The 25,466-nt window shown below is 46.1% G+C and overlaps 1 long non-coding RNA gene across 5 annotated transcripts in view; it reads right to left on the reverse strand.

Moving 5' to 3' along the window:
• Positions 1-1,164: 1,164 nt before the first annotated feature.
• The window catches only part of LOC139251746 (uncharacterized), a 113,476-nt gene continuing 89,174 nt past the window's right edge, over positions 1,165-25,466 (reverse strand). For all 5 annotated transcript variants that reach the window (XR_011591418.1, XR_011591422.1, XR_011591421.1 and 2 more), the window contains 2 exons: positions 7,846-7,881; positions 1,165-2,379 (listed from right to left, as the gene is read on the reverse strand). This is a non-coding gene — a long non-coding RNA (uncharacterized lncRNA). The remainder of the gene's footprint in view (positions 2,380-7,845; positions 7,882-25,466) is intronic.

Genomic DNA, 25,466 nt, shown 5'->3' on the forward strand with positions numbered 1-25,466 from the left:
TGCATCCTAGGGTCTTAAAAGAAGTGGCTGCAGATATAGTGGCTGCATTGGTTGTGATCTACCAAAATTCCCTGAATTCTGGAGAGGTCCCAGCGGACTGGAAAACTGCAAATGTAACACCCTTATCCAAGAAAGGAGGGATTCAGAAGGCAGGAAAGTATATAGAGCAGGTAGCCTAACATCTGTCATTGGGAAAATACTGGAGTCCATCATTAAGGAAGTAATGGCAGGGCATTTGGAAAATCATAATGCAGTTAAGCAGAGTCAGCATAGTTTTATGAAAGAGAAATCATGTTTGACAAATTTGCTGGAGTTGTTTGGGGATGTAACGAGCAGAGTGGATAAAGGGGAACCAGTTGATGTCATATATTTGCATTTCCAGAAAGCATTCGATAAGGTGCCACACAAAAGGTTACTGCACAAGGTAAGAGCTCACGCGGTTGGGGGTAATATATTAGCGTGAATAGAGGATTGGCTAACTAACAGAAAGTCGGGATAAATGGGTCATTCTCAGGTTGGTAAACTGTAACATGTGGGGTGCCGCAGGGATCAGTGCTGGGACCTCAACTATTTACAATTTATATTAATGACTTGGATGAAGGGACCGAGTGTAATGCAGCCAAATTTGCTGATGATACAAAGATAGGTGGGAAAGTAAGTTGTGAGGGGGACGCAAAGAATCTACAAAGGGATATAGATAGGCTCCGTGAGTGGGCAAAAATCTGGCAGATGGACTATAATTTGGTAAAATGTCAGGTTACCTCCTTTGGTAGGAAAAATAAAAAAGTAAATTATTATTTAAATGGGGACAATTACAAAATGCTGTAGTACATAGGGATGTGGGGGTTCTTGTACATGAAACTCAAAAAGTTATAATGCAAGTACAGTAAGTAATCAGGAGGATAAATGAAATGCTGGCCTTTATTGTAAGGAGGATGGAGTGTAAAAGTAGGGAAGTCCTGCTACAACTGTACAGGGCATTGGTAAGACCACACTTGGAGTACTGTGCACAGTTTTGGTCTCGACTTGTCTCCATTCCCGTACCGAGGGGATTGCTACACCTGACGGGAGGGGCAACATTTGGGGACACTGATTTCCCAACAATTCCCATTCCCCTTCTTTCTGGTGGATAATGGAAGGGCCACGTATGTAATGTGCAAGTCAGTAAGAATTGTCAGCAAGCTCTTTCTAATTGCAGACTTTATTCAGTGGAAATTTTCACACGCTATTGTAGATTTTGTACCAAAGATCGATTTAGGATTAAACTAAAAGTTCATAATTTTATTGCAAACTAAATTTCTGTTGAGAGTTGCTGAATTAAGGGGAAAGGTAACACACGACGTTTCTGAAATGGACACTACAGCCCTGAGAAGACAATCAGCAATATATCCAGAATATTAAGGTCCAGCCCAGTTATAGGGAAATTAACATCAGCAAAAACAAACCACAACTGTCATAATGGACATGGTTCAGTCAGGATGTGATTAACAGCAGCAATAACAGCAGATTCCAACCCCTGCAGTCATTTGTGAACTCGCTGGTGTCTCAGCAGGGTGGATGACTGAGTGAATCCCTTCCCACACTCAGAGCAGGTGAACGGCCTCTCCCCAGTGTGAACTCGCTGGTATATCAGCAGGGTGGATGACCGAGTGAATCGTTCCCCACATTCAGAGCAGGTGAATGGCCTCCCCAGTGTGAACTCGCTGGTGTTTCAGCAGGTTGGATGACTGATTGAATCGCTTCCCACACTCAGAGCAGGTGAACGGTCTCTCCCCAGTGTGAACTCGCTGGTGAGCTACAAGCTGGGATGACGTAATGAATCCCTTCCCACACTCAGAGCAAGTGAACGGCCTCTCCCCAGTGTGAAATCGCTGGTGTGTCAGCAGGTAAGACGACCGAGTGAATCCCTTCCCACACTCAGAGCAGATGAACGGCCTTTCCCCAGTGTGACTGCGTCGATGAATTTCCAGCTCAGATGGTGATCTGAATACCTTCCCACAGTCACCACATTCCCATGGTTTCTCCAGGGAATGTGACTCTCCATGATTGGACGATCAATTGAAACCTCGCCCACACACACAACACGTTTAGTTTCTCCCCACTGTGAATGGTGCGATGTTTTTTCCGGCTGCGTAACTGGTCAAAGCTCTTTCCACAGTCAGTGCACTGGAACACTCTCACTTGGGTGTGTGTGTCTCGGTGCTTTTCCAGTCACATTGATGTTTGAAATCTTTTCCCACAGACAAAACAGACAAACATTTCTCCTTCCACATTCAAAGGCTGATGATATTCAGGTCCTCATGAAACGATTGACTCCGTCAGATCTTGACTCGATGTTTGGTTTGTGTTTCCTGTCGGAAAATCTCCCCTTCTAATACGCTGTAAAAGAGATAACAAAACTCATCACTATAAGTACAAGACAGAAATTCAGAACAGACACATCTAGTTTCCATGGAACATTCTTTCCTCTCTTGTTCTTCCAAAGCTGTAAATCCCTGTCCCACACATTGTCACTCCTGCTTTGCTGAAATCCAAACCCATCGCATGTCTTCAGACTGTTTCTCCTCCACTCCCAGTTTTCACCATCAATTCTGGCTGGGTTCAGTTCTACACTCACTGGTTCCCCTCCCTCTACTCCCCTGAATGAGCTGAATCTGACAGAGTTCCTCTCCCTCTCCCGATGGTGCTGACTCCGGCTGGGTTTAATTCTACAATCACTGGTTTCCTCTCCCGCTCCTCCTCTGAAATGCTGGCTATCTTAGATCTGGTCCTGTGTAATGAGACAGGATTAATAAACAATCTCCTAGTGAAGGATCCTCTTGGAATGAGTGATCATAGCATGGTTCAATTTCAAATTCAGATGGAGAGCGAGAAAGTTAGATCTCAAACCAGTGTACTAAGCTTAAATAAAGGAGACTACAAAGATATGAGGGTAGATGTTGGCTAATGTGGAAAATAGATTAAAGTGTAGGACGGTTGATGAATAGTGGCGTACATTTAAGCAAATATTTCACAACTCTCAAGAAAAATATATTCCAGTGAGGAGGAAAGGGTGTAAAAGAAAAGATAACCATCCGTGGCTAACTAAAGAAATAAAGGATGATATCCAATTAAAAACAAGAGCATACAAATTGGCCAAAACTACTGGGAGGATAGAAGATTGGGAAGCTTTTAAAAGCCAGCAAAGAATGACAAAAAATGATTAAGAAAGGGAAGATAGACTATGAAAGTAAACTAGCACAAAAAAAAACAGATAGCAAGTGTTTCTACAGTTATATAAAAAGGAAAAGAGTGGTTAAAGTAAATGTTGGTCCCTTAGAGAACGAGACCGGGGAATTAGTAATGGGGAACATGGAGATGGCAGAAACTCTGAACAAATATTTTGCATCAGTCTTTAAGGTAGAGGACACAAAATATCTCAACAGTGGATAGTCAAGGTGCTATAGGGGTAAGGAACATACCACAATCATAATCTTGGAGTTTGATGGGACAGTGTAGATGGAGCTTTACTTTGTATCTAGCTCTTGCTGTATCTGCCCTGGGAATGTTCGATGGGACAGTGCAGAGGGAACTTTGATCTGTATCTAACCCCTGCTGTATCTGCCCTGGGAATGCTTGCTGGGACAATGTAGAGGGATCTTTGCTTTGTATTTAATGCGAGCTGTCTCATCCTGGGAGTGTTTAATAAGACAGTAGATGGAACTTCACTTTGTATCTAATTCTTACTGTATCTGCCTGGGAATGTTTGATAGGACAGAGCAGAGGGAGCTTTACTCCGTTTGTAATCCGTGTAGTACCTGCCCATAAAATGTTTAATCCATGCTGTACCTGCACTGGGACCAGGGTAGAGGGACCTTTACACCATATCTAGAAGCATTACTCTGTACCTAAACCATGCTGTATTTGCCCTGGGAGTGTTTGATGGTAATTGGAAAGCACGTTTTATTCTGCATCTAAACTGTGCTGCACCTGCCCATAGAGTAATTGATGGGAAGGTATAAAGGGAGCTTTTCTCAATCTAACCGGTGCTGTACCTTCCCTGTTTGATGGGACAGTGTAGAGGGAGCTTTAATCTGTATCTAACCCGTGCTGTACTTGCCGCGGGAGCATTTGAAGGGACAGTGTTGGAAGGATCTTTTTTTTGCATCTAACCCGTGCTGCACCTGCCCTGGGATTGTTTGATGGGGCAGTGAAGAGAGAGCTTTGCTCTGTAGCTATCCCATGTTGTAACTGCCCTGTGAGTGTTTGATGGGCCAGTGTAGATGGAGTTTTATTCTGTATCTATCCAATGCTGTACTGCCTTGCGAGTGTTTGATGGGATAGTGCAAAGGGATATTTTCTTTGCATCAAACCCGTGATGTACCCGCCTGGAAGTTTTTGCTGGGACAGTGCAGAGGGAACTTTACTCTGTATCTAACATTTGTGTACCTGCCCTGGGAGTGTTTGGTGGGACAGTGTAGAGGGAGCTTTACTCTGTATCTAATCCGTGCTGTATTAGCCGTGGGCGTGTTTGACGGACCAGGGTAGATGAAGCTTTATGCTGTATCTCGAAGCTTTATTCTGTATCTAAATGATGCTGCACTTGTCCTGTGAGTTTTTGATGGTAATTGCAGAACAAGCTTTGCTCTGTATCTAAACTGTGCTGCACCTGCCCTGGGGGTGATTGATGGGAAGGTATAGAGTGAGATTTTCACTATCTAACCAGTGCTGCATCTGCCCTGTTTGATGGGACAGTGCACAGGGTTCTTTCCTCTGCACCTAACCCGTGCTCTACCTGCCCTGGGAGTGTTTGATGGAAGTGTAGAGGGAGCTTTATGCTGTATCTAACTCTTACTGTAACTGCAGTGCGAGTGATTGATGGGAAAGTGAACAAGGAGCTTTACTCTGTATCTAACCCGTGATGTACCTGCCCTGGAAGTGTCTAATGAGAGAGTGCAGAACATAAGCACAAACGAACACAAGAAATAGGAGCAGCAGCAGGCCATACGGCCCATCGAGCCTGCTCTGCCACCCAACACGATCATGGCTCATCCGACCATGCACTCTGGTCCACTTCCCTGCCCACTCCCCATAACCCTTTATTCCCTTCACCCTCTATTCCCTTATCGGTTAAGAAACTGTCTATCTCTGTCTTAAATTTATTCAATGTCCCAGCTTCCACAGCTCTTTGAGGCAGCGAATTCCACAGATTTACAATCCTCTGAGAGAAGAAATTCCTCCTCAGCTCAGTTTTAAATGGGCGGCCCCTTATTCTAAGATTATGCACCCTAGTTCTAGTCTCCCCTATCAGTGGAAACATCCTCTCTGCAGCCACCTCATCAAGCCCCCTCATAATCTTATACGTTTCGATAAGATCACCTCTCATTCTTCTGAATTCCAATGAGTAGAGGCCCAACTTACTCAACCTTTTCTCATAAGTCAACCCCCTCATCTCTGGAATCAACCTAGTGCACCTTCTCTGAACTGCCTCCAAAGCAAGTATATCCTTTCTTAAATATGGAAACCAAAACTGTATGCAGTATTCTAGGTGTGGCCTCACCAATACCTTGTATAACTGTAGCAAGACTTCACTGCTTTTTCTCCATCCCCTTTACAATAAAGGACAAGATTCCATTGGCCTTCCTGATCACTTGCTGTACCTGCACACTAACCTTTTGTGTTTCATGCACCGGAACTCCCAGGTCTGCTGTACTGCAGCACTTTGCAATTTTTCTCCATTTAAATAATAACTTATTCTTTGATTTTTTCTTCCAAAGTGCATAACCTCACAAATTCCAACATTATACTCCATCTGCCAAATTTTTACCTACTCAGTCAGCCTGTCTATGTCCTTTTGCAGGGTTTTTGTGTTCTCCTCACGCATTGCTTTTCCTCCCATCTTTGTATTGTCAGCAAACTTGGCTACTTTACACTCCGACCCTTCTTTCAAGTCATTAATATAGATTGTAAATAGTTGGGGTCCCAGCAGTGATCCCTGCAGCACCCCACTAGTTACTGCTTGGTTCATTATCGGGTCCGCATTCATCCCAACTCTGTTTCCCGGTGGTTAGTCAATTCTCTATCCGTGCTAATATATTACCCCCAACCGCGTGAACTTTTCTCTTGTGCAGGCACCTTGTCAAGTGCCTTCTGGAAGTCCAAAAACACCACATTCACTGGTTCCCCTTTATCCACCCTGTTCGTTACACCCTCAAAGAATTCCAGCAAATTTGTCAAACATGACTTCCGCCTCATAAATCGATGCTGACTCTGCCTGACCGAATTTTGCTTTTCCAAATGTCCTGCTACTGCTTCTTTAATAATGCACTCCAACATTTTCCCAACCACAGATGTCAGGCTAATTGGTCTATAGTTTCCTGCTTTTTGTCTGCCGCCTTTTTTTTTTTAAATAGGGGCGTTACATTTATAGTTTTCCAATCTGTTGGGACCTCCCCAGAATCCAGGGAATTTTGGTAAATTACAACCAACGCATCCACTATCCCTGCCACTACTTTTCTTAAGACCCTAGGATGCAGGCCATTAGGTCCAGGGGATTTATCCGCCTTTAGTCTCTTTATCGGACTGAACACCACCTCCTTAGTGATTGTGTTAATTTCCTCCCCCCCCTATAGCCCCTTGACTATCCACTGTTGAGATATTTTTGGTGTCCTCTACCATCAGGACTGATACAAAATATTTGTTCAGAGTTTCTGCCATCTCCATGTTCCCCATCACTAATTCCCCGGTCTCGTCCTCTAAGGGACAAATATTTACTTTAGCCACTCTTTTCCTTTTTATATAACTGTAGAAACTCTTGCTATCTGTTTTTATATTTGGTGCTAGTTTACTTTCATAGTCTATCTTCCCTTTCTTAGTAATTTTTTGAGTCATTCTTTGCTGGCTTTTAAAAGCTTCCCAATCTTCTGTCCTCCCACTTGTTTTGGCCACTTTGTTTGCCCTTGTTTTTATTTCTTTATTTAGCTACAGTTGGTTATCTTTTCTTTTATACCCTTTCCTCCTCACTGGTATATATTTATCTTCAGAGTTATGAAATATCTCCTTAAATGTACGCCACTGTTCATCAACTATCCTACACTTTAATCTATTTTCCCAGCCCACTTTAGCCAACTCTACCCTCATACCTTTGTAGTCTCTTTTATTTAAGCTTCGTACGCTGGTTAGAGATCCAACTTTCTTGCCCCCCATCTGAATTTGAAATTGAACCATGCTATGATTACTCATTCCAAGGGGATCCTTTACTAGGTGATTGTTTATTAATCCTGTCTCATTACACAGGACCAGATCTAACATAGCCTGTCCCCTGGTTGGTTCCGTTACACACTGATCAAGGAACCCATCCCTTATGCACTCAATGAACTCTTCTTCAAGGCTACCCTGACCAATTTGATTTGTCCAATCAATATGGAGATTAAAATCACTCATGATTATTGCTGTTCTCTTTTTACAAGCCCCCACTATTTCTTGGTTTATACTCCGACCAACAAAGTTGCTACTGTTAGGGGGCTTATTGACTATGCCCACCAATGACTTTTCCCCCTGGATATTCCTTATCTCCACCCAAACTGTTTCAACATCCTAATCATTTGAGCCAAAATCGTTTCTCACTATTGCAGTGATTCCATCCTTTTTCAACAGAACTACCCCACCTCCTTTTCCTTTCTGTCTGTCCTTCCGAATTGTCAAGTATCCCTGAATGTTTAATTCCCAGTTCAGATCACCTTGCAACCACGTCTCTGTTATGGCTACCAGATCATACCCATTTGTAACTATTTGTGCCAACAGCTCATCTAATTTGTTATGAATGCTGCGTGCATTCAGATAGAGCTTTTAAATATGTTTTCTTACCATTTTCTCCTGCTCTGACACCTCGGGCATATTCTCCTGAAATAAGACAGAAACACAAATGTTAACACACAGCAGACCGATGGCAGTGCTCAAACAGACTAAACAAGGCTCAACTTTGCAGCACGAAAGAGCCCGAGAGTCAATAGTAAAGTGTGGAGCAACTCGCTGATCTGGAAAGCTAATGATCAACGGCAAGTGGATGGTGTCATGTATGCAAACATCACCAATACGTAAGACTTGCCATTTGGGGGGCACACCTGTGGGAGACCTAAGGGTTACCTGTGCACCCTGGGCAAGCAGGTATAGAAGGCAATCCACTATGCTGCTTCCTCACTTTGGAGTTACATTAAAGAGACCAAGGTCACAATGGTTTGAGTTTACAACAGTCTTGTGGAGTTATTCTGAACATAATAATTGGCGACGAGTTACAGATCATGAACTTTCACGTGGTTATGGCTGCGGTTGGCATTCTTGAGAGATTTGTTGCGGGTGATGATTGGGAAGCCTTTGTTGAGCGTCTCGACCAGTACTTCGTGGCCAACGAGCTGGACACGGCTGAGACGGCGGTCAAGCACAGGGCGATTCTCCTCACTGTATGTTGGTCTTCGATATATGGCCTCCTCAAAAATCTGCTGGCATTGGTCAAACTAGTGGACAAGACTTACACAGAGCTGTGCACGCTGGTTCGGGAACACCTCAAGCCGAAGGAGATCATCCTAATGGCCAGGTATCACTTTTACATGCACCATCGCTCTGAGGGCCAGAACATGGCGAGCTTTGTCGCTGACCTAAGACGCCTTGCGGGACAGTGCGAATTTGCCAGATCTTTGGGGGAAATGTTGCGGGACTTTTTCATGCTTGGAATTGGCCACGAGGTCATTCTTCGCAAACTGCTGTCTGCCGAATCCTTAGATCTGAGCAAGGCCATCATGATAGCCCAGACTTTCATATCCACGAGCAACAACACGAAACAGATATCTTCACAGCATCGAAGCTCACCGGCAAGTACTGTGCATAAAATAATGCCTTCAGCATACAGAACTGTACATGGCAGGGCCTACACGACTGCAGAGGCCAGGCCTAGGGTGACTCAGAGGCTGCTGTAGGGTGTGACTGCGTATCCATTAACACCAAGTTGGCGCTGCGGGGGTAGTCATAGAGCCCATCAATGTCGATTCAAGCACTATGTGTGCAAGGGCTGTGGAACAATGGGGCACCTCCAGCGAATGTGCAAATGACCTGTGACTCACCACGTGGCAGAGTCAGCAGAGGACGACCGATCCAGCGCGGATCACGCTGAACGAGCAGGAGAGGCGATTCAACCTGAGGATGAAGAGGAAGTGTATGGGGTACACACCTTCACCGCCAAAAGCCCTCCGATAATGTTAAAAGTTAAACTTAATGGCATTCCAGTCTCCATGCAACTGGGGGCAAGTCAATCAATCATGAGCCAGAAGGCTTTTGAGAAACTGTGGGGCAACAAGGCACAGAGGCCAAAACTGAGCCTGATTCATACAACGCTGCACACTTACACCAAAGAACTCATACCTGTTATCAGCAGTGCGGCAGTGAAAGTATCGTACGATGGAATGGTGCATGATTTACCACTATGGATTGTACTAGGCGATGGCCCAACGTTGTTCGGCAGAAACTGGCTAGGAAAGATCCGATGGAACTGGGACAATATGAAAATACTGTCTTCAGGGGATGATGCCTTGTGCGCCCAGGTGCTAACCAAATTCCCGGCGTTATTTGAGCCAGGCATCGGCAACTTCACAGGCGCCAAAGTGCAGATCCATCTTGTTCCTGGGCCACGGCCCATTCATCACAAGGCCTGAGCAGTCCATATATGATGTGAGAGAAAGTCGAGATCGATCTGGACAGACTTCAACGAGGAGATCATATCGCCAGTCGAGTTCAACAAGTGGGCCAGTCCAATCGTGCCGGTGCTAAAGAGCGATGGGACAGTCAGAATCTGCGGGGACTACAAGGTAACGATCAACCGAGTCTCGTTACAGGACCAGTATCCACTACCTAAAGAGGAGGACCTATTCGCAACGCTAGAAGGAGGAAAGTCGTTCACCAAGCTAGATTTAACCTCTGCTTACATGACACAGGAGCTGGCTGAACGTCAAAGAAATTGACATGTATCAACACACACAAAGGACTGTTCGTGTACCACAGATGCCCCTTTGGGATTCACTTGGCTGTGGCCATCTTTCAAAGGAACATGGAGAGTCTGCTGAAATCGGTTCCATGCACTGTGGTGTTCCAAGATGACATCTTGATCACTGGTCGCAACACCACCGAACACTTGCACAACCTGGAAGAGGTTCTAAAGTGACTGGACAGATGGGACTCAGGCTGAAACGCTCCAAGTGTGTTTTCCTGGTGCTAGAGGTCGAATTTCTGGGAAGAAAGATTGCAACAGACGGCATCAGACCTACAGACTCCAAGACAGAGGCCATCAAGAATGCACCCAGACCACAGAATGTGATGGAGCGGCGTTCATTCCTGGGACTCAACTATTTTGGTAACTTTCTACTGGGGTTGAGCACTTTGCTGGAACCCTTGCATTTATTGCTACGCAAGGGTGATGACTGGGTTTGGGGTAAATCTCAAGAGACAGCCTTTAATAAGGACAGAAACCTGATATGCTCTAACAAGTTACTTGTATTATATGACCCATGTAAATGTTTAGTACTAGCTTGTGGTGTGTTGTCGTACAGGGTCGGTTGTGTGTTACAGCAAGCAAATGTGTCAGGCAAACTACAACCGGTTGCATATGCGTCCAGAAGTTTATCCAAGGCTGAAAGAGCCTACAGTATGGTTGAGAAAGAATCGTTTGCATGTGTATACGGGGTTAAGAAAATGCACCAATACCTATTTGGTCTCCGGTTCAAGCTCGAAACCGACCACAAACCGCTTACTTTACTGCTCTCAGAAAGCAAAGGTATCAATACCAATGCTTCGTCCCACATCCAAAGATGGGCACTAACATTGGCTGCGTATGACTATGTAATCCGTCACAGACCAGGCATTGAGTACTGCGCTGATGCCCTCAGTCGGCTACCATTGCCCACCACCGGGATGGAAATGGCGCAACCCGCAGACTTGCTTCTGGTAATGGATGCTTTTGAGAGCGAGAGGTCACCCGTCATGGCTCGCCAGATCAGGACCTGGACTAGGCAAGACCCTGTGCTATCACTAGTAAAAAGCTGCATCCTTAATGGGAGCTGGTCGGCGGTTCCCGGGGAAATGCAATATGAAATTATGCCGTTTCACTGACGTAAGGATGAATTGTCTATCTAGTCGGATTGACTTCTATGGGGGAATCGCGTGGTTTTGCCAAAAAAAGGCAGGGAAACGTTTATACGCAACCTGCACAGTACCCACCCAGACATAGTCATGATGAAGGCTATCGCCAGGTCGCACGTTTGGTGGCCCAGCATTGACTCCGAATTGGAGTCGTGCATACACCAATGCAACACTTGCTCACAGTTGAGCAACGGTCCCAGGGAGGCCCCATTGAGTCTGTGGTCATGGCCCTCCAAACTGTGGTCCAAGGTCCACGTAGATTTTGCTGGCCCTTTTCTAGGAAAGATGTTTCAAGTAGCAGTGGACGCTTACTCTAAATGGATTGAATGTATAATAATGTCGTCACGTACGTCCACTGCCACCACTGAAAGCCTCAGGGCCATGTTCGCCACCCATGGTTTGCCCAATGTCCTTGTTAGTGACAATGGACTGTGTTTCACCAGCTCGGAATTCAACGAGTTCATGGCCCGCAATAGCATTAAGATGCCAGGTCTGCCCCATTTAAGCCCGCATTCAATGGTCAAGCGAACGGGCAGTCCAAACCATCAAGCAGAGCTTGAAATGCGTGACAGATGGCTCCTTGCAGACCCGATTATCTCGGGTCCTGCTCAGCTACTGGACACGCCCCCACTTACTCACCGGGGCTCCCCCCGCAGAATTGTTAATGAAAAGAGCACTCAAAACCAGGCTCTCCTTAGTCCACCTGGATCTCAATGATCATGTAGAAACCCGGTGGCACTGGCATAACGGTACCACGATCGCGCGGCTATATCGCGTGACATTAAGGTTAATGATCCTGTGTTTATTCCCAATTACATTTATGGTCCCAAATGGATTGCTGGCACTGTTTTAGCCAAGAAGGGAATAGAGTGTTTGTTGTTAAAACTGTTGAATGGGCAAACGTGCAGAAAGAACTTGGATCAGAACAAACTGCGATTCACTGACAACCAAGAATAGTTTGAAGATTTTATCATCTATGATCCACCAACACACATTCAACCAGCAATCGACCTTGCTGTCAACCATGAGGATGAACCACCATGCCTGACAGTCCGATCAGACCAGCCGCGCTGCCGTGCAGCAATGATCCGACCAACTCACCCAAGCCAGGACTTCAACTCAGGCGATCAACCCGGGAATGCAGAGCGCCAGATCGCCTCAACCTGTAAATAACTTGTACATAGGACTTTGGGGGGGAGGGAGGCGGGGGAGTGATGTTATGTATGCAAACCTCACCAATGTGTAAGATTTGCCACTAGGGGGCACACCTGTGGGAGACCCAAGGGTCACCTGTGCACCCTGGGCAAGCAGGTATAGAAGGCAATCCACCATACTGCTTCCTCACTTTGGAGTTACATTAAACAGACCAAGGTCACAATGGTTTGAGTATACAACACAGTCTTGTGGAGTTATTCTGAACACAATAGATAGTATTGGACTAATTGAGTCATACTTTAGTGAAGTGGATGGGCTGGTACTCAATATTGAGAGCGAGTCACAGGAGACCTGTGACGGGGATTTTTGCAACAGGTGCAGGGTCAGCAAGAAACAGAAATAAGTGCTGGAGGAAACCGAGCACATAAAATAATAGAGGGTGCACTAACGTCAGGAAGAATGCTTGTAAAGACACAAAAATGTGCTGATATAGGAACATCGGAACAGGAGTAGGCCATTCAGCCCCTTGAGACTGTCGAATCAGTCAATTAGATCAAGGACTAACCCCGAATGCAGAAGACCAAGTCATAGAGGAAGAAGCAGTTCAGAAGCCAGAGAACATGGTTAGGATAAAGATGCAGTTGGTGAGGTGCAGGGAGATTCTGGCTGTAGGGAGGTGGGTGGTGAGTGTGGTAATGATGAGTTGGTTATCTAGATTCTGTGCACATTGAAGATAAATTACAAAAGGTACTGGAGGAACAGGAAGGGCTAAATGACAATGTAAGAAATTCTGTAAGGACTCTGACCCCTCCCATGCAAGGATGGCCGAGAAAATCAAGGCATACTTTGACATACTTCCTGTTTTGGGTGAAAAAGATGTTTGTAAAATAAGTCACAAATATGACTAACTGCCAGTCAACTTGCCTGTTGAATTCATCGACTGGGCGAGCCCCATCGACCCACTCTTAAAGCGGATGGCTCTTGTCAGGATCTGTGGCGACTACAAGGCCACCATCAATCTGGTGTCCTTACAAGACCAATACCCGCTCCCAAGAGCGGAGGACCTCTTCGCCACACTGGTAGGTGGCAAGCTGTTCACCAAGTTGGACCTCACTTCAGCCTATATGATCCAGGAACTGGCCGACGAATCTAAACTGCTGACCACCATCACCACGCACAAGGGACTGTTTGCGTATAACAGGTGCCCATTTGGCATTCGATCAGCGGCCGCGATCTTCCAACGCAACATGGAAAGATTGCTTAAATCCATCCCTGGAACGATCGTATTCAAGGACGACATCCTCATCACAGGTCGAAACTCCGAGGAACATCTCCACAACCTGGAGGAGGTACTACGCCGACTGGACCGGGTAGGCCTGCGATTCAACAAGTCTAAATGCATGTTCTTAGCTCCCGAGGTGGAGTTTCTGGGCAGGAGGGTTGCTGCAGATGAGATTCGGTGGGACAGAGGCGATTCGACGAGCACCCAGGCCCTGCAACACATCGGAACTGCGTTCATTCCTGGGACTGTTGAACTATTTCAGGAACTTTCTGCCGAACTTGAGCACGTTGTTGGAGCCACTACACGTGCTCCTGCGTAAGGGTCGCGATTGGTTTTGGGGGGACTGTCAGGAACAGGCTTTCGATCGGGCGCAAAACCTACTGTGTTCAAACAAGCTGTTGACTCTGTACGACCCTTGCAAAAGTTTAGTTCTGACATGTGATACATCGTCCTATGGGGTTGGATGCGTGTTGCAGCAGGGTAATTCTGATGGTCAGCTACAATTTGAGGCTTATGCCTCCAGGTCGCTCTCTCTAGCAGAACGGGGCTATGGGATGATTGAAAAGGAAGCGCTTGCATGTGTCTATGATGTAAAGAAAATGCATCAGTACCTCTTTGGTAGGAAGTTTGAATTAGAGACGGACCATAAGCCACTCACATCCCTGTTGTCAGACAGCAAGGCTGTCAATGCCAATGCATCAGCTCGCATACAGCGATGGGCTGTCACACTAGCGGCCTATGACTACTCCATCCGGCACTGGCCCGGCATTGAAAATTGCGCTGACATGCAGAGCAGGCTCCCACTGGCCACCACCGAGGGGGCAGCTGAGCAAAGCGCTGAGATCGTCATGGCTGTCGATGCCTTCGACAGTGCAGGCTCCCCTATCACAGCCCACCAGATCAAAATCTGGACAAACAGGGATCCCCTCCGATCCTTGATTAAGAAATGTGTCCTGACTGGGGATTGGGCGCCTGCGCACGGAGCATGCCCTGAGGAGGTCAGACCATTCCACACACGGATGGATGAGCTCTCCATCCAAGCTGACTGCCTACTATGCGGCAGCAGGTTAGTCATGCCCCAGAAGAGCAGGGAGGCGTTCATCAGGGAACTCCACAGCGAGCACCCAGGCATTGTGATGGTGAAGGCCATTGCCCGGTCACACGTTTGATGGCCCGGAAGTGATTCAGACCTGGAACACTGTTCGCAGATGCATGACATGTGCCCAGCTGGGCAATGCCCCCAGGGAGGCCCCGCTCAGCGCGTGGCCCTGGCCCACCAAGCCATGATCACGCATTCACGTTGACTACACGGGCCCATTCATGGGGAAGATGTTCCTTATCGTTGTAGATGCGTACTCGAAATGGATCGAGTGCATCATCCTGAATTCATGCACGTCATCCACCACCGTGGAAAGCCTATGTGCGGTCTTCGCAACCCATGGCTTGCCGGACATCCTGGTTAGTGATAATGGCCTATGTTTCATGAGCTATGAATTCCGGGAGTTTATGTCGGGCAATGGCATCAACCACGTCAGGACTGCACCGTTCAAGCCGGCCTCCAATGGCCAGGTGGAACGTGCTGTCCAAATCGTTAAGCAAGGGATGCTCAGGATTCAAGTACCCTCCCTACAATGCCGCCTATCGCGCCTCCTGCAGGCCTATAGGTCCTGGCCGCAATTGCTCACGGGGGTCCCGCCCGCAGAGCTACTCATGAAATGGACACTCAAAACTCGGTTGTCCCTCATCCACCCAGTCCTGACCGACATAGTTGAGGGCAAGCGTAAGGCACAAAACGAGTACCATGACCATAATTCAAGGGGAGATGTATAGAAATAAATGATCCTGTATTCGTCCTGAATCACACCATGGGGCCCAAATGGCTCGAGGGTACTGTCGTTGACAAAGAGGGGAATAGGGTCATTATGGTAAAACTCCACAATGGCCAGATATGCCGTAAGCATGTGGACCAAGTAAAAAAAAAGGTTCAGCAATGACACGGAGGAACCTGAAGAAGACCATGAGATGGAGCTCACACTACCGCCAGTGAACGTGCAACAAAAGCATCAGAGGAATGTACAGTTCCTGAGGTCAGCCCGGAATCACCACGTCAGTGTCCAACAACCAGAGCCCCAATTTTGGTGCTCCACGAGGGAGCGCAGGCCACATGAAAGACTAAACCTATGATCGCAATAAGACTTTGTGGGGGGGGGGGGGGGGGGAAAGGTGATGTCATGTTTGTAACTACAATGTAACACCACTGTATTACTGTATACTCAACTCAGATACACACCTTGACCACAGGGATGAACTTGTGGGAGACACTCCTTACCTGATTACTCAGGTATATAAAGGGAGGTCCCACGCAGGGTCATCACTTCTGGAGTGCTGTAATAAAGAGTTAAGGTCATGGAGTGGCCTTGTCCCTGGAATGTGCCTCCTGTGGTTTCATGCTGTAGAGTAAGGACTTTACACCTGCCATTCTGAAAAGGACCTATTTATCCCGACTCTCTGCTTCCTGTCTGCCAACCAGTTATCTATCCACGTCAGCACATTACCACCAATACCGTGTATTTTGCACACCAATCTCTTGTGCGGGACCTTGTCAAAAGCCTTTTGAAACTCCAAATATACCACATCCACTGGTTCCCCCTTGTCCACTCTGCTAGTTACATCCTCAAAAAATTCCAGAAGATTCGTCAAGCATGATTTCCCTTTCATAAATCCATGCTGACTTGGTCTGATCCTGTCACTGCTTTCCAAATGCGCTGCTATTTCATCCTTAATAATTGATTCCAACATTTTCCCCACTACTGATGTCAGGCTAACCGGTCTATAATTACCCGTTTTCTCTCTACCTCCTTTTTTAAAAAATGGTGTTACATTAGCTATCCTGCAGTCTATAGGAACTGATCCAGAGTTGATAGACTGTTGGAAAATGATCACCAATGCATCCACTATTTCGAGGGCCACTTCCTTAAGTACTCTGGGATGCAGACTATCAGGCCCTGCGGATTTGTCGGCCTTCAATCCCATCAATTTCCCTAACACAATTTCCCACCTAATAAGGATATCCTTCAGTTCCTCCTTCTCACAAGACCAACTGTCCCCTAGTACAATCGGAAGGTTATTTGTGTCTTCCTTCGTGAAGACAGAACCAATGTATTTGTTCAATTGGTCTGCCATTTCTTTGTTCCCCATTATAAATTCACCTGAATCCGACTGCAAGGGACCTATGTTTGTCTTCACTAATCTTTTTCTCTTCACATATTTATAGAAGCTTTTATGTTCCCTGCAAGCTTCCACTCGTACTCCATTTTCCCCCTCTTAATTAAACCCTTAAGCTTCCTCTGTTGAATTCTAAATTTCTCCCAGTCCTCAGGTTTGTTGCTTTTTCTAGACAAATTATGCGCCTCTTCCTTGGCTTTAACACTATCCTTAATTTCCCTTGTTAGCCATGGTTGAGATACCTTCCCCGTTTTATTTTTACTCCAGACAGGGATGTACAATTGCTGAAGTTCATCCATGTGATCTTTAAATGTTTGCCATTGCTTATTCACCGTCAACCCTTGAAGTACCCTTTGCCAGTCTATTCCATCCAATTCACGCCTCATACCATCGAAGTTACCTTTCCTTAAGTTCAGGACCCTAGTTTCCGAATTAACTGTGTCACTCTCCATCTTAATAAGGAATTCTACCATATTATGGTCACTCTTCCCCAAGGGGCCTCGCACAACAAGATTGCTAATTAGTCCCTTCTCATTACACATCACCCAGTCTAGGATGGCCAGCTCTCCAGTTGGTTTCTCGACATATTGGTCGAGAAAACAATCCCAAATACACTCCAGGAAATCCTCCTCCACCGCATTGGTTAGCCCAATCAATATGTAAATTAAAGTCGCCCATGATAACATAAGAACATAAGAATTAGGAACAGGAGTAGGCCATCTAGCCCCTCGAGCCTGCTCCGCCATTCAACAAGATCATGGCTGATCTGGCCGTGGACTCAGCTCCATTTACCCGCCCGCTCCCCATAACCCTTAACTCCCTTATTGGTTAAAAATCTATCTATCTGTGACTTGAATACATTCAATGAGCAAGCCTCAACTGCTTCCTTGGGCAGAGAATTCCACAGATTCACAACCCTCTGGGAGAAGAAATTCCTTCTCAACTCGGTTTTAAATTGGTTCCGCCGTAGTGAGGCTGTGCCCCCTAGTTCTAGTCTCCCCGACCAGTGGAAACAACCTCTCTGCCTCTATCTTGTCTATCCCCTTCATAATTTTAAATGTTTCTATAAGATCACCCCTCATCCTTCTGAACTCCAACGAGTAAAGACCCAGTCTACTCAATCTATCATCATAAGGTAACCCCCTCATCTCCGGAATCAGCCTAGTGAATCGTCTCTGTACCCCCCTCCAAAGCCAGTATATCCTTCCTTAAGTAAGGTGACCAAAACTGCACGCAGTACTCCAGGTGCGGCCTCACCAATACCCTATACAGTTGCAGAAGGACCTCCCTGCTTTTGTACTCCATCCCTCTCGCAATGAAAGCCAACATTCCATTCGCCTTCCTGATTACCTGCTGCACCTGCAAACAAACTTTTTGGGATTCATGCACAAGGACCCCCAGGTCCCTCTGCACCGCAGCATATTGTAATTTCTCCCCATTCAAATAGTATTCCCTTTTTTTTCCCCAAGGTGGATGACCTCACACTTTCTGACATTGTCCTTAGCCCATTCGCTTAACTTATCTAAATCTCTTTGCAGCCTCTCTGTGTCCTCCACACAAGCCGCTTTCCCACTAATCTTTGTGTCATCTGCAAATTTTGTTACACTACACTCTGTCCCCTCTTCCAGGTCATCTATGTATATTGTAAACAGTTGTGGTCCCAGCACCGATCCCTGTGGCACACCACTAACCACTGATTTCCAACCCGAAAAGGACCCATTTATCCCGACTCTCTGCTTTCTGTTACCCAGCCAATTCTCTATCCATGCGAATACATTTCCACTGACCCCGCGTACCTTTATCTTCTGCAGTAACCTTTTGTGTGGCACCTTATCAAATGCCTTCTGGAAATCTAAATACACCACATCTATCGGTACACCTCTATCCACCATGCTCGTTATATCCTCAAAGAATTCCAGTAAATTCGTTAAACATGATTTCCCCTTCATGAATCCATGCTGCTTCTGCTTGATTGCACTATTCCCATCAAGATGTCCTGCTATTTCTTCCTTAATGATAGTTTCAAGCATTTTCCCCACTACAGATGTTAAACTAACCAGCCTATAGTTACCTGACTTTTGTCTGCCCCCTTTTTAAACAGAGGCATTACATTAGCTGCTTTCCAGTCCAGAGAATTGTGGTAGATTATAACGAATGCATCTGCTATAACCTCCGCCATCTCTTTTAATACCCTGGGATGTACTTCATCAGGACCAGGGGACTGTCTACCTCGAGTCCCATTAGCCTGTCCAACACTACCCCCCTAGTGATAGTGATTGTCTCAAGGTCCTCCCTTCCCACATTCCTGTGACCAGCAATTTCTGGCATGGTTTCTGTGTCTTCCACTGTGAAGACCAAAGCAAAATAATTGTTTAAGGTCTCAGCCATTTCTACATTTCCCATTATTAAATCCTCCTTCTCATCTTCTAAGGGACCAACATTTACTTTAGTCACTCTTTTCCGTTTTATATATCTGTAAAAGCTTTTACTATCTGTTTTTATGTTTTGCGCAAGTTTACCTTCGTAATCTATCTTTCCTTTCTTTATTGCTTTCTTAGTCATTCTTTGCTGTCGTTTAAAATTTTCCCAATCTTCTAGTTTCCCACTAACCTTGGCCACCTTATACGCATTGGTTTTTAATTTGATACTCTCCTTAATTTCCCTGGTTATCCACGGCTGGCTATCCCTTCTCTTGCCGCCCTTTTTTCACTGGAATATATTTTTGTTGCGCATTATGAAAGAGCTCCTTAAAAGTCGTCCACTGTTCCTCAATTGTGCCACCGTTTAGTCTCTGTTTCCAGTCTACTTTAGTCAACTCTGCCCTCATCCCACTGTAGTCCCCTTTGTTTAAGCATAGTATGCTTGTTTGAGACACTACTTCCTCACCCTCAATCTGTATTACAAATTCAACCATATTGTGATCACTCATTCCGAGAGGATCTTTTACTAGAAGATCGTTTATTATTCCTGTCTCATTGCAGAGGACCAGATCGAAGATAGCTTGCTCCCTTGTAGGTTCTGTAACATACTGTTCTAAGAAACAATCCCGTATGCATTCTATGAATTCCTCCTCCAGGCTACCCCGTGCGATTTGATTTGACCAATCGATATGTAGGTTAAAATCCCCCATGATTACTGCCGTTCCTTTTTCACATGCCTCCATTATTCCCTTGATTATTGCCCGCCCCACCGTGAAGTTATTATTTGGGGGCCTATAAACTACGCGCACCAGTGACTTTTTCCCCTTACCATCTCTAATCTCCACCCACAATGATTCAACATTTTGTTCATTAGAGCCAATATCGTCTCTCACAACTGCCCTGATATCATTCTTTATTAACAGAGCTACCCCACCTCCTTTCTCTTCTTGTCTATCTTTCCGAATCGTCAGATACCCCTGAATGTTTAATTCCCAGTCTTGGCCACCCTGCAACCACGTTTCTGTAACGGCCACCAAATCATACCCATTTGTAATGATTTGTGCCGTCAACTCATTTACTTTATTTCGAATGCTGCGTGTGTTTAGATAGAGTGTTTTGATACTAGTTTTTAATCCATGATTTTTAGTTTTGACCCCTCCTGCAGCCCCTTTACATTCAGTGGCCCTTTTTGTTTTTTGCCTTGGGTTTCTCTGCCCTCCACTTTTACTCATCTCCTTTCTTGCTTTTGTCTCCTTTTTGTTTCCCTCTGTCTCCCTGCATTGGTTCCCATCCCCGTGCCACATTAGTTTAACTCCACCCCAACAGCCTAGGACATTGGTTCCGGTCCTGCCTCGGTGCAGACCGTCCGGTTTGTACTGGTCCCACCTCCCCCAGAACCGGTTCCAATGCCCCAGGAATTTGAATCCCTCCCTGCTGCACCACTGCTCAAGCCACGTATTCATCTGAGCTATCCTGCGATTCCTACTCTGACTAGCACGTGGCACTGGTAGCAATCCTGAGATTACTACTTTTGAGGTCCTACGTTTTAATTTAGCTCCTAACTCCTTAAATTCATCTCGTAGGACCTCCTCCCTTTTTTTTACCTATATCATTGGTACCAATGTGCACCACAACAATTGGCTGTTCACCCTCTTTTCAGAATGTCCTGCACCTGCTCCAAGACATCCTTGACCCTTGCACCAGGGAGGCAACATACCATCCTGGAGTCTCGGTTGCGGCCGCAGAAACGCCTATCTATTCCCCTTACAATCGAATCCCCTATCACTATCGCTCTCCCACTCTTTTTCCTGCCCTCCTGTGCAGCATAGCCAGCCACTGCTGTACCTTTATTGCACACATCCCTTATTTCTTGTTTGATGCTGTCCCCAACCTCACTACTATGTTTGGTGGTCTGTATACAACTCCCACTAGCGTTTTCTGCACTTTGGAATTCCGCAGCTCCACCCAAACCGATTCCACATCATCCAGGCTAATGTTCCTCCTTACTATTGCATTAATTTCCTTCTTAACCAGCAACGCCACCCCGCCTCCTTTTCCTTTCTGTCTATCCTTCCTAAATGCTGAATACCCTTGGATGTTGTGTTCCCAGCATTGGTCACCCTGGAGCCATGTCTCCGTGATGCCAATTACATCATATCTGTTAACAGCTATCTGCGCAGCTAATTCATCCACCTTATTCTGAATACTCCTCACATTGAGGTACAGAGCCTTCAGGCTTGTCTTTTTAACAACTTTGCCCCTTTAGACTTTTGCTGTAATGTGGCCCTTTTTGTTTTTTGCCTTGGGTTTCTCTGCTCTCCACTTTTACTATTCTCCTTTCTATCTTTTGCTTCTGACACCATTTTATTTCCCTCTGTCTCCCTGCATCGGTTCCAATCCCCCTGCCATATTAGTTTAACTCCTCCCCAACAGCACTAGCAAACACTACCCCTAGGACATTGGTTCCGGTCCTGCCCAGGTGCAGACCGTCCGGTTTGTACTGGTCCCACTTCCCCCAGAACCGGTTCCAATGTCCCAGGAATTTGAATCCCTCCCTTCTGCATTATTGTTCAAGCCACGTATTCATCTGAGCTATCCTGCGATTCCTACTCTGACTAGCACGTGGCACTGGTAGCAATCCTGAGATTAGTACTTTTAAGATCCTACTTTTTAATTTAACTCCTCGCTCCCTAAATTCGTCTCGTAGGACCTCATCCCGTTTTTTTACGTATATCGTTGGTACCTGTATGCACCACGAGAATTGGCTGTTCACCCTCCCTTTTCAGAATGTCCTGCACCCGCTCCAAGACATTCTTGACCCTTGCACCAGGGAGGCAACATACCATGCTGTAGTCTCGGTTGTGGCCGCAGAAACGCCTATCTATTCCCCTTACAATTGAATCCCCTATCACTATCGCTTTCCCACTCTTTTTTCTGCCCTCCTGTGCAGCAGAGCCACCCACGGTGCCATGAACTTGGCTGCTGCTGCTCTCCCCTGATGAGTCATCCCCCTCAACAGTACCCAAAGTGGTGTATCTGTTTTGCAGGGGGATGACCGCAGGGGATCCCTGCACTACCTTCCTTGCACTGCTCTTCCTGTTGGTCTTCCATTCCCTATCTGGCTATGGACTCTTTACCTGCGGTAAGACCAACTCACTAAATGTGCTACTCACATCATTCTCAGCGTCGTGCATGCTCCAGTGAATCTACCCGCAGCTCCAGTTCCGCAATGCGGTCCGTCAGGAGCTGGAGGAGGATACACTTCCCACACACATAGTCAGCAGGGACAGTGGAAGCGTCCCTGACTTTCCACATAGTACAGGAGGAGCATAACACGAGTCCGAGCTCTCCTGCCATGACTTAACCCTTAGATTAACTTAATTTGGCAACAATGCTAAATGTTACTTACTGATAAAGAAAAGAAAAAAGAAAAGCTACTTACCAATCATTTACCCCCTTGCTGTGACGTCACCTTTCGATTTCTTTCTACTTCTTTTTTGCCTCCCTGCTGCAGCTGCACCTATAGGCTTCTCCGACACTAGGCCTTAATTAGGCCACCTCGATCTCCCCGCTGCGTCTCTCGCCGACTCATTAGTAAACTTGGCTACATTACACTCGGTCCCTTCATCCAAATCATTAGTATATATTGTAAATAGTTGAGGCCCCAGCACCGATCCCTGGGGCACCCCACTAGTTACTGTTTGCCAACCGGAAAATGACCCATTTATCCTGACTCTCTGTTTTCTGTTAGTTTGCCAATCCTCTAGCCATATTACCCTCAACCCAGTTACCTTTTATGTGGCACCTTATCAAATGCCTTCTGGAAATAAAAATACACATCCATAGGTTCCCCTTTATCCACTCTGCTCATTACATCCTCAAAGAACTCCAGCAAATTTGTCAACCATGATTTCTAATTCATAAAACCATGCTGACTCTGCTTGACTGAATTATGCTTTTCCAAATGTCCTGCGACAGAAGTTAGGCTAACTCGCCTTGTAACACTCTCGTGAATCGCCTTGGGACGTTGTACATTAAAGGCGCGATATAAATAAAAGTTATTATTATTAATAATAAAAGGAAAGCTGCAGGTTTGTACCCCACCACCGAGATTCATCAAGATGTAGAGCGCATGCGTGGCCATCTTTGCAAAAGAGCGAAGTGTGGGCGGGCCTACAGGGACCCAGTGAACCCAGCCAGAGTCAGCACCTTCAGGGGAGGAGAGGGAGGAGAACCAGTGAGTGTAGAACTGAACCCAGACATAGTCAGCACTTTCAGGGTAGGAGAGCGCGGGGAACCGGAGAGTGCAGAACTGAACCCAGACAGAGTTGGTGGTGAAAACTGGGAGTGGCGGACAAGACGTCTTAGACGTGCGATGTGTTTGCATTTCAGCACAGGAAGGACGGAGAGTGTATGCGACGGGAATTTACAGCTTTGGAGGAAGAGAGGAAAGAATGTTCCATAGAATCTAGAATTGTCTGTTGTGAATTTCTGTCCTGTATTTGCAGTAACGGTTTTTGTAAACTCCTTTTCCATGGTATTAGAAGGGCAGGATTTGCAGATGGGAAACTAAAATCAAACATCCATCAAAATCTGACAGTCATTCGATTCCTCAGGACCTGAATATCATCATCCTTTGACTGTGGAAGGAGAAATGTTTGTCTGTTCTGTCTGTGGGAATAGATTTCAAACATCAGTGTGACTGGAAAAGCACCGAGACGCACACACCCGAGTGAGAGTGTTCTAGTGCACTGACTGTGGAAAGAGCTTTAACCAGTTACACAGCCTGAAAAAACATTACACCATTCACAGCGGGGAGAAACTGTACACGCGTTCTGTGTGGACGAGACTTCAACAGATCGTTCAACCTGGAGAGACACAAGGACACCCGCACCACGGATAAACCGTGGGAATGTGGGGACTGTGGGAAAGGATTCAATTACCCGTCTGATCTGGAAGTTCATCGGCGCAGTCCTACCGAGGAGAGACCTTTCACCTGCTGTGAGTGTGAGAAGGGATTCATTCATTCATCCTACCTGCTGATACACCAGCGAGTTCACACCAGGGAGAGACTGTTCACCTGCTCCACATGTGTGAAGGAATTCACTCACTCTTCCAGCCTGCTGACACACCAGTGAGTTCACACTGGGAAGAGGTCGTTCACCTGCTCTGAGTGTGGAAAGGGATTCACTAACTCATCCAACCTGCTGACACACCAGCAAGTTCACAAGTGACTGTAGGGGTTGGATTCTGCTGTTGTTATTCACATCCTAATGAACTGTGTTCATTTTGTTAGTTGGTGTTTGTTTCTGCTGATGTAAATAACTCTTCAACTAGGCAGTTTAATATTTTGTTATTTCAAATAACAGTGTTGATATTTGATGTCTCCAAGATAAGAGGAGACCAATTGATATCCTGTTTCTGACTGCTCCATATTTGATTGGGCCGGAGGAACAGTAAGAGATAGGGGCCCAGGAGCATCGTAATCGGGGCCCAGGAGGTGAGGGTTTGTGGCCCAGGAGAGGCGAGGCCCCAGGGGCCGCACGGGCCAGCCCACACTGCGATCTATGGATAGTAGGAGAATGTGTACGCACTAGGTCCGTGCAGCAGTCTTGGTTAACCCTTGCCACTGGATCAAGATCTAGCTCTGTCAAGCCCGTGTGGTGGCTGGTGTGCAACGGCCACCCCACATTCATCTTTCATCCTTCAGCATGGAGTTTGGCACCTAGAATGTCAGGTCATTGAAAAACTGTGAACAGCCCTTTTTGGTGAGGAAGCGGGACTGGAGAGTAGCTAATGTAACACCAATTTTTAAAAAAGGAGGGAGAGAAAACGGGTAATTATCGACCGGTTAGCCTGACATCAGTAGTGGGGAAAATGTTGGAATTTATTATTAAGGATGAAATAGCAGCGTATTTGGAAAGCGGTGACAGGATCAGTCCAAGTCAACATGGATTTATGAAAGGGAAATCATGCTTGACCAAACTTCTGGAATTTTTTGAGGATGTAACTAGTAGAGTGGACAAGGGAGAACCAGTGGATGTGGTATATTTGGAATTTCAAAAGGCCTTTGCCAAGGTACCAAATAAGAGATTGGTGTACAAGATCAAGGCACATGGTATTGGGGGTAATGTACTGGCGTGGATATAGAACTGGTTGGTAGACAGGAAGCAGAGAGTCGGGATGAACGGGTCCTTTTCGGAATGGGAGGCAGTAACTAG

Source organism: Pristiophorus japonicus, unplaced genomic scaffold (assembly GCF_044704955.1).
Source record: "Pristiophorus japonicus isolate sPriJap1 unplaced genomic scaffold, sPriJap1.hap1 HAP1_SCAFFOLD_438, whole genome shotgun sequence".
In the NCBI taxonomy this organism is placed as follows: Eukaryota; Metazoa; Chordata; class Chondrichthyes; family Pristiophoridae; genus Pristiophorus; species Pristiophorus japonicus.